This window comes from Pipistrellus kuhlii, unplaced genomic scaffold, assembly GCF_014108245.1.
Source record: "Pipistrellus kuhlii isolate mPipKuh1 unplaced genomic scaffold, mPipKuh1.p scaffold_m20_p_10, whole genome shotgun sequence".
NCBI lineage: Eukaryota > Metazoa > Chordata > Mammalia > Chiroptera > Vespertilionidae > Pipistrellus > Pipistrellus kuhlii.
The window spans coordinates 2449026-2462046 of record NW_023425405.1 but is presented as its reverse complement, the minus strand read 5'-3'; positions in this window follow the sequence as shown (position 1 = coordinate 2462046).

Genomic DNA, 13021 nt, shown 5'->3' with positions numbered 1-13021 from the left:
AGGGCACATACCTTGGTTGCTGGCACATCCCCAGTGTGGGGGGCGGTGAGCAAGAGGCAGCTGGTTGATGTTTCTCTCTCATCAACATTTCTAACTCTCTATCCCTCTCAATTCCTCTCTGTGTAAAATCAATAAAAGCCTAATTTTTAGATTCCATTATTGATAGACATATATTTATTGCCTTTTTATTGTTCATATTGAGCTTTTTTTCTTTTTCTTTTCTTATAGAAAGCCCTTCAACATTTCACTTAATGCTTTGGTGATTAACTCCTTTAGCTTTTTCTTATCTGCGAAGCTCTTTATTTGACCTTCAATTCTAAATGAGAGCTGTGCTTGGTAGAGTAATCTTGGTTGTAGGTCCTTGCTTTTCATCACTTTGAATATTTATTGCCACTCTCTTCTGGCCTGAAAAGTTTCTGTTAAGAAATCAGCTGACATTTGTATGTGCACTCTTTCATAAGGTAACTGTTTTTCTCTCACTGCTTTTAAGGTTATCTTATCCCTTGGCATTTTAAGTATGATGTGTCTTGGTATGGGCCTCTTTGGGTTTCTTTAGTTTGGGACTCTCCTTCCTGGACTAGTACATCTATATCTTTCTCAAGAAGGGGGAGATTTCTATCATTATTTTTCTAAATGGGTTTTCAATATCTCTTCTCCTTCTGGCAACCCCAAAATGCAAATATTGGATTGAAATTGTCCCAAAATTCCTTACACTATCTCCCTATTTTGGATTCTTTTTTTCTTTCTTTTTTTTTCTGATTGGGTGTTTTTTTGCTTCCTCATATTCCAAATCATTGATTTGACTCTTGGAATCCTCTATTCTTCTATTGAATCACAGTAAATTATTATTCATGTCAGTTAGTGTATGCTTAATTTCTGACTGGACCTTTTTCATGTCTTTGAAATTCTCACTAAAATACTTGAAAGTCTCACTAAGTCCCTTAAAGCTCTCATTCAGTTCCTTGAGTATCCTAACTATTGTTTGTTTTCTTTTTGTTTTGTTTTTTTGTTTTTTTAAATTCTGTATCTGGGAGTTTTCTTTCTTCTGTTTCATTTAGTTTTTTTTTTTTTTTCCTTTCCTTTCCCTTTCTTTTCTTCTTTTCTGGAGATTTCTTCCTTTCTTTCATTTGTGATTTTTTTCCCTCCACATTTTGACTGCTTTTGTGTTTGTTTCTATGTATTAGGTAGATCTGCTATGTCTCCTGGAATTGGTAGAATTGCCTTGTGTAATAGGTGTCTTGTAGAAACCAGTGGCTTAGCCTCTCCAGTCACCTGCATGGGCGGTGTGCATTGTACTGTTGTACTTGAGCCTCAGTTGCTGTTGGCATCACTGGTAGGAATTAAGCCTCAGACCAATTGCCTTGAGAACCAGGTGAGACTAAAGCAAAAGAGGCATCCTATGGAGTAGGACTTGCTTCAATAGGGCTTTGGTGCTCACTGATTCTGCCCCTTGTGTGTGTAGCTCGTGCATGTGGTAGACTTGTTTTCTGACATGGTCTACCAGGTTCAATAGCTCTGGGGCCTTTCAGGAAGTGCAAAGTTAGTCATCTTTGGTCTGCCTGGGGGTGTATGGCATATGTTACAGAGGGGTCTGCAGATGGCTGCTACATGTGTTGGGGTGGGAGGGTCCCAGTAAAGGCCAGAGTTGTAAACCTTGGCAAGTTGCTGCTAGTGCTGGGCCTGGGGCCACTTATAAAGAGGTATGGAACATGTTGAGTCCAGCTGCTATTGTTTGAGAGACTTTAGTCAAGGCTGAATCCTGAGCCAGGAAAGGCCATTCATATCAGAAAGCCACTGCAAACAACTTGGTGGGGCTGCAAATTGGGTGGGGCAGGATCTTAGGAATCACCAGGTTGGAGCAAACATTGTGGGCCAGGTTGATGGAAACTCAGATATGGTGACTGCCTTTTGTCATTGTGGTGGGGAGGTCACAGCAGAGGAAAAATGAGCACTTTTGTGTGGTAGAAAGCTGCCCCCTCAGTTCTTTCTCTGATGCCAGGTAATTTAATTTCTCTCCTTATGTCCTTGGATACTTTCAAGCTGCTGCCCTAGTGCTGGAGCTCAGAGAGAATGAGTCCAAGTAAGTCCATGTGCCAACCCTTTGAGAGGAACTGCCTAGGACTTCAGCAGCCTCTGTATTACTCAGCCACAATCCTCAATGATTTTTACAACTGAAAGTTATGAAGGACTTCTCTTTCCATCATTGGAACCTTGGGCTGAAAGTTCTGGTGTGGGTCTAAGACTCCTTGTTCCATATGAGAGGCCTCTTCAGCTACGATATATTTCCTAAATAAAAACACACCACATATGGGTGACAGACCAGCTTATTCTGGGCCTTCTCCCCTCCTACCAGTCTCAGTGTGGTCTCTGTTTTTATTCTCTAGTTGTAGGGCATCCACTCAGCCAGATTTCAGGCAGTTCTAAATGATGGTTGTTTTGTAGTTTAGTTGTCATTGTGATGTGATTGTGGGAGGATGCATTTACCTACACTGTCATCTTGGCTCCTTTCTCCTGATTTCTCTCCTGGGAAGGAGAGAGAGAAGCATCAATGTGAGGAAGAACATGAATTGTTTGACTTCTGTATATGCCCTATCTGGGATTGAACAGCAATGTAGGAATGCGCCATGACTGGGACTCAATCCCACAATCTTTGGTGTGGGGGAGGATGCACCAACCAACTGAGTCATACCAGCCAGAGCAAGAATGTTGCTTTCTAACAGATAGGTCAGGAACATAGCTAATAATGGGGATCTTTGAGAAAGGATTAGTCATATATTTTCATATTATAGACTTTATAGATTAAACTTGGTATGTGTAATTTTGATGACTGTTTTCTGATCTCAGTAGGAAATCTTATAAAGACTGAAAAATATTTCTGACACATAATAGTAAATTGCAACCCTAAAGATCTTACAAATCTTCAACATGGATATCAACTCATAAGCCTTAGAATCCTGCAGCTCTGTTTTTAGAGCCAGATATTAATGAGGTGTCTATGTATTAATTGATACCACTTTTAACTCCCATAAATAAAACTGATAAAACCCAATAAAATTAATATTACTTTATTGTTTGTTTATTTGTTTGTTTTTGTATATGTATATATATTTTTAGGTGTATGGTCAAATTCATGCCTTAAGAGCAGAGATGTGCTAACAATAAGAGACCTTCAAATAAAGGATCACTTTTGGTTCTGCTGAAGCATGCATCCAATATGTCCCACAGTCAGAAGTAAAGCACATGCTTTGCACTTTTAGATAACAAAAAATAAAAGGATCCCATGTCTAATTTTTAGTCCCCAAAGTGCATGAACCTTGAGCATTCCTGAAAGTTACTGCTTCCATAATGGTAGGATTATTATTGACTTTTGCAGTGCTATTGTCAGAGGATATGTCATGATTTTTGTACACATGATACTCAGGAGAAAATTTGGCTCTCTTTGCACTGTACCTTAATGTAAACCTGCTAACCTTGCTTTTTTGTTTCCTTTTAATGCCTCTGTGACTTTTATTTGAAAAATTGGACCTTCTAAAATTGTATAAACCAACTTCTTTTTTTCCAACTTGAATATCCAAAACTGAAATTTTCACATCATTATTAGTGTCTCAGTTGCTTTCAAAATACTACAAGAGGAGAACATTTTAAAGGTAGTTGTGATTCATGTACAAAAAAGAAAATTGGTTAAAGTAGATATACTCAGAGTATAGCTGATATCTTTCAATGCCAGAAGTTAAACACATTTGTTTTATGAATATAGTTTAAAAAGCAAAAGGACAGTTTCCACAATCATCTAATTATACTTTAATAAACAATTTAATGTTAGTTATCATAATGCATTCAATCAAATGACAATGTAGTTTAGATTGATTCTTTGTCAATGGAATATAATTAAATCACATATTCTTATTATGGTAGTTTTTTTGTGTGTGGTTTTTTTTGAACTACCTCAATTTTAAAGATGAATGCCTGTGTGAGTAGAGTATGACAAAAACCCACACAATGTGCAACAGTCATCCAGGAGTGAGACGATATTTAAGGACTCCTGGGAAATAATCTACTCTATAACAAACAAAACCAGAACATGTAAAGCTTTATGGAACCCAAAAGTCGTAAATTCAAATCTCTTAACCAAAGGAGAAAAAATGTAACTATTAAAGAGTATTACTGAAAGCTTTTGCATTTGAAACATGAGGCAATCATCCTAATTGGCATGGCCTGATAGAACTAGAAATGTGCCAATTAAAATATAATAATGCCAATTCGTGTATTAGAACACATAATTCTTGAATAATATATTTTTATTGCATTATTTTATTTGGGAGAAATGCATTTAAAAATTTCCAACTTTTTATAAACTATGGCAAGGTATAACATAAGAAGGGGGAGTTCTATAGCCCAAAATAAAGTAACTAAAACTAAGAGCCCTGTCAGGTAAGACCAGTAAGACTTTCTAATCAGCTCTCTAATGCATTTACAATCATCCCTCTTTTATAGTTCAGGTGTCAGGGTCTAGCTTACACTAGTGTCAGGGTTTGTGTGTAATCTTCAGTTGTCACGGAATATAAATCTCAGTGAAAATCATGGTGATCCTAAAGAAAGAGCCCCTTTTTTCAATTTTGAACAACAGTGAAAAAAACATCATAAGAGTTTGGAAAGGAGAAGGTTTTTTCCCTCTGTGCTAGATGGAGTGTTTCTTCTTTCTTTCTTTTTACCAAACTGACAATGATATAAAATTTTCTAACTTAAAACATTTCTTTTTCATTTTTAGTCAGCTTACTTGATCCAGGGGTTAAGGATGGCTTCCTCTAATGGTGTCAATCTGAGAGAAGAGAAAGGCTTTCTGAGAAGAAGTAGCGAGTCAGTTGCTGTCTGGGCAAAGTGTAATATAAAGAGAGTGGGATCCTCCAGAACCCTCCTCCTCTGTCTCCTGCTCCTTCCACCACATCCAGCTGCTTTTTCTTCAAACTGCAGCTTGAGATTGATAAAAAAAATAAAAAAAATGGACCTGGCAGGAGCATGTGACAAAAGCTCTATGGAAAAATGCCTTTGCTACAACACTGACTGTCGTTCACAGCTAATTAATCCCACAATAAAAGATGAGTTGGCTAGATGCGCTTTGAATGTCCTCCTGTGGCCTCTCTTGACAAGATTTGCCACCAAGGGTTTTAAGCTTTCACCCTATTTAATATTCATGTCTAAAGAGGCAAGAAGCAAGATATTAAGAATTTTTAAAAAGTTGGTCCTTTAGGTTTAGATTATAATGGAAAATTTAACAGCCATCGCTCCTGGAGACAAAAGGTGATCAACTCCCATTCTGGAAGTAAGCTATCAGCTATATACTGAATTTAAAAAAAAAAAAAGCCGTAATTATTGGACAATGAAGTGATGATTTTTGCAGTTCAGTAGTTTTGAAAATGATACCCACAAGAAGTTAATAACCCACATGTTATAATGCCCAAGAACAAAGTTCTTCCGAGTAAAAATAATATTTCAATGAAAGATTTAGTTTGGAAGGAGGGAGTAAAACTAGATTTCAAAAATACATTTTAAAAATCTATGATGCTCTCTTTAATGAAGCACCAGTGCCTATACATAACTCATTGGATGTAGTCTTTCAGGCTTTTGACATATATTGTGGCTTGGATTATAATTAATTAATGGGAAGCAGATTCAAAGTTTGTTAGGGATTTTCCTCACTGAAATTCCACATGACTGCCAACGCTGCGCTAGTCTCTCGACATGCATATGCAGTGTGGAACGTTTTCCACTTGAGTCTGTGGTGTAGCCCCAGCAAGCACTGAGCCTTTATGAAAACTCAGCCAGGGATCCCCTGAAATGAATGACACCAAGCCATTTGCTGCAAGGAAGGGGTGGCTGCACAGATTCAGGAATAGTTTTAGACTAAAACCTATAAAAATTACTGGAGAAGCTTCATCTGCTGATGACATAACTGTGTTGCTGCCATGTATCCTGCAGAGTCGAAGTTAATTAACAAACAGATATTTTCCAAAGCAAGTATTCAGTTGCAATGAAACTAGGTTCTTCTGGAAGGAGATGCTCAGCAGAACCTACATTCATAAAAGTTCACCAGGGCATAGAACATGGAAGGCCAGAGAAGCCCTAGTACTGTGTGGCCATGCTTCAGAGTATATCATTAAGCCAGACATAGCATGCAGAGTGAAGAGAGAACCCATTTACTCTAAAAAATAAGTTGTCCTCCTGTGTTTTAGCAACATTAGCAGAAAGCACAGGTGACAGCCTTCTTGTTTATGGAATGAATCCACCGATGCATCATAAGAAGGGTGAGCACAACACAATAAGGTATGTTGAGAGAGAGAGACAGAGAGAAGAGAGAAAGAGAGAGAGAGACCACATTTGGAATATATTTTTATTATAGTATATGTTATAATTATTTCTTTACATTATTAATTATTGTTGTGAATCTCTTAATATGCCTAATTTATAAAGTAAATTTTATTTTAGCTATCTATACTAATAAAAAGTAATATATGTATTAGACCAAGAGACCTTCCAGATGTCCTTCAGGACAAAGCCATGGTGATGGGGCCGAGGCAGAGGCAGTTGGGGGCAATCAGGCCAGGAAAGGGGCCAGTTGAGGGCAAGAAAGTCGGCAGGGAGGGCAGTTAGGGGTGAACAGGCTGGCAGGTAGAATGGTTAGGGACGGTCAGTCAAGCAGGCAGGTGAGCAGTTAGGAGACAGCAGTCCAGGATTGTGACAGGTCTCAGCCAACAGTAGGACATCACCCAAGGTGTCCCAGATTGGAGAGGGTACAGGTCGGGCTGAGGGACACCCTCTCCCCCACCTCCCACCCCCTGTATGGATTTTGTGCACCAGGCCACTAGTGTATGAATAGGAACATAGTGTAACAGTATATATAGGGTTCTGTTCTATTTGCAGTTTCAGGTATCCACTGAGGGTATTGGGACATATTTCCTATGAATAAAGGGGGCCTGATACATTTTTCAAATTTCATGCTCTTTCTACTTTTGCACATTGTCTAAATTTGTTGTTGCCTATAATCAAATAATATTCATTCTGCCTCTTAATATGAATGCCAGCTCCCAGAAAAGTCTACTTAGTGGGGAAAAGCATCATCTTAGGATGACTCCATCCTGGGCATAGAGACAGCTGCCTTTCTATCCTTTCTTTACATTGTCATATTGGGTATTTTAAAAAATTTCCCCTAACTTCAGCAAGATGGTAATCATGGATAAAATGACTCATATTTCTTTGGCTTTAGAAAATGTGTTTCCAAGAATTCCTGTTAAAATAAGAATTCTTTTGGGAAGTGTAATATATAAATTCCATATTAGGTACTAAAACTTATAGTTGAACTAATTTTTCTCGTAATCTTTCATCACTTTGGCAACTCGAAGGCAAAGTATTTAATGATAGGAAAATCTGGACTTTTAACATCTTAGCAAGCAAATGAGTATAAGAAGGGTTTAGAAACTAAAAGTTTCCAAGACTTGCACAGGATTGGGGAAACACAGAGAATCCTACACAGCATGTTGACCCAGACCATCTGAGAGAAGAAGAGGTTGGATATACCCAATTTAGGGGAAAAGAACAGGGTAGGCAAAAATGGTGCTCAGTACACTGATGGCTTTTCATGCTTTGGATGAACTAATGATATGCATAAGCTCTGGCCAAGGAGATACCTGATGCAAAGAACCTTAGGTTTGGAAGAAGCACAACCTCATTTTTTCTAACTTTATACTCACTGATAAGGCAACTAAACCTGTGATATTAAGCAAAGTACAAGGAAACACCTTTTATACTTGAAGATATTTTAGTATATATTTTATTCAGTGCCTTGCATGTTATCACAACCTATTGGTTCTTGTTAAGTATATTGGTTGCTCAGAAGCCAGACATTTAAATTTTATTGAAATGAGTTATTGTCTGTTTTAATTTTTATAGAGTCCTTCTTTGACAAGTAGTATGTCTAAATACAATTTAAATTCATTTTTGTTGTTGTGGGAAAAAAATTCTGGTTTCAACAGGTTTCAGAGTGGAAGCTCTTATTTTGGAGAATGGATTGATAATTAGCAGTATATCTTAGATACAGCATCCAGGCCATCTTTTCTATGCATTGCTATGGAATGTGTAAGTAATCTGAATTCATATCAGTATGTGGGTGTCCAGCCAAATAATTGGCATTGCTTAGAAAAGACGCACCAAAGAGGTATTTGGAATTATTTATTTTTATTGATAGATTAAGTTGCTCATATCAGGTGATAGAAAGAAAGGAGTTCCTAATACCCTAGCAATGAAGTGACATCATTCACAAAGAATAACGACTGCTAAATTTTTTTGTTATAAATACGGGTCTTCTGCGTATTTTCTGCCAGCAACCATGAAAATGTGGCAGGCTAAATTGTTAATCTGCAAATAGAGTTCATCTCAGATCGTTCATAGTTCTTGACAGTAGCTACTTTTTTGAAGTCAATACTGCACTTACTAACAACTTACACTTTGAGTGACAGCAGAGGAATAACAGCACGAGAGATTTCCCTGGTCTTTCCTCTCAAAGTTACAACCATTTGAACATCTGTAACTCAACAGAGGAATCCCTGCTCAACATACAAACACATGGAGAGATGTGCACATTGAAGCGTCTAAAGGTGCGTGAGTGGGAGCGGGCAAGGAGGCGGGAAGGGAGGAGAAAAAGAATAATGGGGGGCATCCATGCAGATGGCAACTCACTAGGGGTCTTGGTAAAGAAAGGAAACATCACTCCCTGAGGCCTAAGGAGGCAAAGAGATGCAGTGAGCATTCTTTCCTGAGTAGTTGGTACTCACTGTGACTGAACTCCGTTACCCAGCAGAGTGGGATCAAAAGGTTGTCTGGTGGCCACCACTTCAGGCAGAAAAACAAAGCCACAGACATGGCTTCTACCCTCACTCTCAGAGCTTGCCTCCCTTCACACTACCAGAGCTCTCAGCTTCTCCCAGAAGAAGCTAGAGCAGCAGGTGTCAGGTGTGAGAGCACATGATCAGCCCTGATAACTTGAGAGATAGACGCATGATCCCCTAGCCACAGGCACAAGCTGAAGCTCATCCCAACAGCTGGGATGGAGATACAGAGGTAAAGAAGCCGAGTTCTGACCTTGGCTATAACTGGGAGGAGAGCACAGCCCCACCAGCAAGCCTCTTCCAGTTCAATCTGCCCCACCCATGGCAGCTGCACTGCCAGCAACATCTGGTTGCAGGGGATAGCACTGGGATTTCACAAGCTCAGAACCCCATTACTCACCATATTCCCCAACCCCCATGGACATGGTTCTCTGAGTTAAGGTAACACTCGCCTCCCCAGGGAACAGGGGTTGTCTTCTACCTTCCAGCCTAGATCCCAGAAGCAAGAGACACTAAAAAACTTGCACTTCTGTGCCACCTACTGGAAAACAAAAGAAAGGTGTCTTCTGTTCAACCTACTAAATACTGAAGTGTCATTCAGAGGGAAAACAAAAACAAAAAACAAAACCATACCAGAGGTATAGAAAAAAATGTAAAAAATACAGAAAACCAAATTAAGCATATAAATATGTGATTTTTATACAGTTCTGTAAATTGTCAATGAGATAGAAGAAAACAGAAAGCATAATTAATTCAAATAAAATAAATAAAAAAGAGTACTTTATCAAAGAGATTAAAAACTTTAAAAATGAACCACATAGAAATTCTGGAGCTAAAGAACTCAAAAGAAATAAAGAATGAACCAGGGAAGTAGAGCTGACCAAATGGAGGGAAGAATTAGTATTGAAGATAGAAATCTAGTAATGATGCAGATGGAATAAGAGAGTAAGGGAAAGACTTAATGGATAAGAGAACAGAGAACCTTTTCCAGCAAATAGCTAATAAGATCCTCCTAAACTTCTGGAAAGAGTGGGATCCTTAAATTAAAAAAAAAGAGAGAGAGAGAGAGAAAGAAAGAAAGAAAGAAAGAAAGAAAGAAAGAAAGAAAGAGAAAAAAAGAAGAGAGAAAGAGAGAAAGGAAAGGAAAGAAAAGAAAAGAAGAAAAGAAAGAGAAAAAATTAAAACTAAAAACCACAACACCTAATTGTCTCCATCTAAAAAAAGAGTTCTCCAAGGTGCATCATATTTGGTAAAACTGTCAACAACTAATGACAAGGACTGAATTCTCAAGGAAGCCAGGGAAAAGAAGATGGTAACAGCCCTGGCCAGCTGGCTCAGTTGGTTGGAGAATCATCCCATGCACCAGAGTCCTCATCAGAGCATATAACCAAGGTTGTGAAATTTCAGTTGATTATTCAGTTCTTCATGTTGAATTTTCTATAACTTAGTTGCAATTTCAATTTGGTTCTGGGGAGAGGTGCATGTTACTTCCACCTATCCCGATGACATCTTAAATCCCCTGAAGCCTACATACTGGTAGTTTTATTAACCAATGTCATTTCAATAAATTAATAACATTTTTGAAATAATTTACATTTTATAAATGAATATTCAATGGATTAAAAATTAGTTTTACAAGTAATTGAAAATGTAAACCTTGAGCTTCTCCCCATATTTTTCCAACCATGTCTTTCTTTCTCTTGGTTAGCTGGCTGGAGTTAGTCCTTTCCCAACACAGAAAGTGACATCTAGCTTGCAAAGATATTAAACCTTCAAGTCAGACTGAGTGAGCTCTCAATGCAACAGAAAAACTTCAGCCATGTTTTTTCAAATATTTCTTCTGCCTTCATCCCTCTGTCTTCTCCTGTCAATGTTCCAGTAATACTAATGCTACAACATTTAATATGTACCACAGTTTTGGGATAATATTCTCATTTTTATTTTTATTGTTTTTCTTCTTGCATTTCAGTTTGGATAATTTCCATTGACCTATATGAATGTCCATTGATTCTTTCCTTATCTATGCTGAACTTCTGTTTTGCTATTCAAAGCATTCTTCATTTTTGCTTCTGTATTTTGATATCTGACATTTATTTTGACTCTTTTTTATGGCTTCCATCTCTCTATTAACATTGCCCAACTAGTCTTGCTTAGTCTCTACTTTTTCTTGTTGAGTTAACTAAGCAAAGAGGCTATTTTGAGTAAGAAAACCAAATAATTTCCTTGCATTGCTTTGCTTTTTCTCTATAAAAAGTCACTCCTTGAGCTTCTATTGATGGAGCACTCTCAACTACTTCTAGTTTAGCACTGCCCAATTTAAATTGATTTTTGCTTCAATTTTTTAGTATGCTTCAGTTTACATATTACTTATAATAATTTTAAAATTTCTGTCTGGTTATTCTAACACTAGGAGTCCAGTGCATGAATTTGTGCACCTTAAAAGTAACTGTGGGCCAGGAGACTGTGATGGGCACAGGGGCAGGTATCGGCCCATCCTCTGCACTCCTTCCCCAGCCCCTCCTTTTGTGGTCACCTTTCCCTGTCTCCTGTCTGCCAGCAGTTCCTTAGGTGCCAGCAGCAGGTGTAAGTGGTGGGTGGTACCATGGCACGCAGGAGCAAAGAATTTTCAGTAACCACCCGAGGCTCATCCCAATGACGGTGACCGGTGCCCCACCTTGGTCTGGTGCTCCTGCTGGCCTGCTCTACCATCCCGCCCTGGCCAATACCCACGATGTTCTGTGCTCTGCCACCTGCTGCTGATGCCTGCCATGTTCCACATGTGCCCCCCTGGTGGTCAAAGCACATCGTAGAGACCAGTTGTTCAGTTGTTCCACTGTTCAGTCTATTTGCATATTAACCTTTTATTATATAGGATCTTTGTCATGTGTCAGTAAGATTGCAATGATTGTTTTGTGTCTTCAGCCTCTGTTTTTCTTTTTCTTTTGATATACTTGGCAATTTTTTGTAAAACAAGTAGAAACTGAGATAAATCGTTTTTAGGGTGAAGAGTGATGTTGATCAGGCCCATGGTAGAGGTTTAGTAGATGTCTGTTGTAACCATGGGCATCACAAGCTCCAAACTCCTCCCACTATTTAGTAAGCTTGTTTCTGTCCCCCAGCTTGGCATGGGTGCTGTCTGTGTGCTGATACTCAGAAAAAGTCTGCCTCTCCCAGTTCTCCTTGCTATTGTTACTGAACCTTATGAGCTTAGGGGTAGGAACAGGGAGAGGGAGGAGGCATTTTCTAATCTTCTGGTTTAAGCCTCAGCTTCTGTGCTGCATAGGGAATCTGTGACTCAGCAAGCCTTCCCCCTTGCACTCCAGCTCCTTCCTCAGCTGCAGCTCATACCTTCCAGTGCTCTGTGGCTGTCACTTAAAACCCTTCCCTGCCAACCAGTAATTTATCTGTGTTTTTAATGTGCTGTATTATTTATCCCATCAAGATCTCTCTTTATTGTCATAAAATGATCTAGTCATCTTCCGAACTTGAAAATCCTTAAAAAGAGGGATGCTTCAATGCAGTTATTGTTTAGGATAGTTTCACCTGGAAAAAAAAACAAAAACAAAAACCAAAAAAACTTTAATCCTATCAGCTTCAATAAATAAAATGCTTATTTTAAATAGCTTTTTGAGTTCATCCTATGCCTTTTTAAACTGAAGCAACTGTTTTCTATTGGTAGATTATTATGTGGGGCAGTTTAGCCTCATCTTTATTTCCAAGTTCATTATTGGGGGCCGAAGAGAGAACATATAATCTTGTATAACCCTGGGTTTGTGGGTTTCTTTAATATCCTTTATTTTTTTTATAATTTAATACATTGGGTATCACTTATATTCTGTTTTATGACTTCATCTATGTTTGCTGTTGGATATTTAATTTAGACATATTATACCTTTTACACAGTAAACAAAGACTGCTGTAAGTACATTTTATAAATAGAATTATTGGTACTGATAAAATTATGTGAAGCCTTGGATACTTTATTCCTAGATTTTTAGAACAGTTGTAGCAGAAGTTAAAGTGATTTGGGGAAGACAATGAAATTATGTGTGTGTATATCTGTGTATGTGTGTATCTCTCTCTGTGTGTGAGGGTATTCATGTGAGTTCACAAAACAAATGAATAAAATCACTGGTTTATTA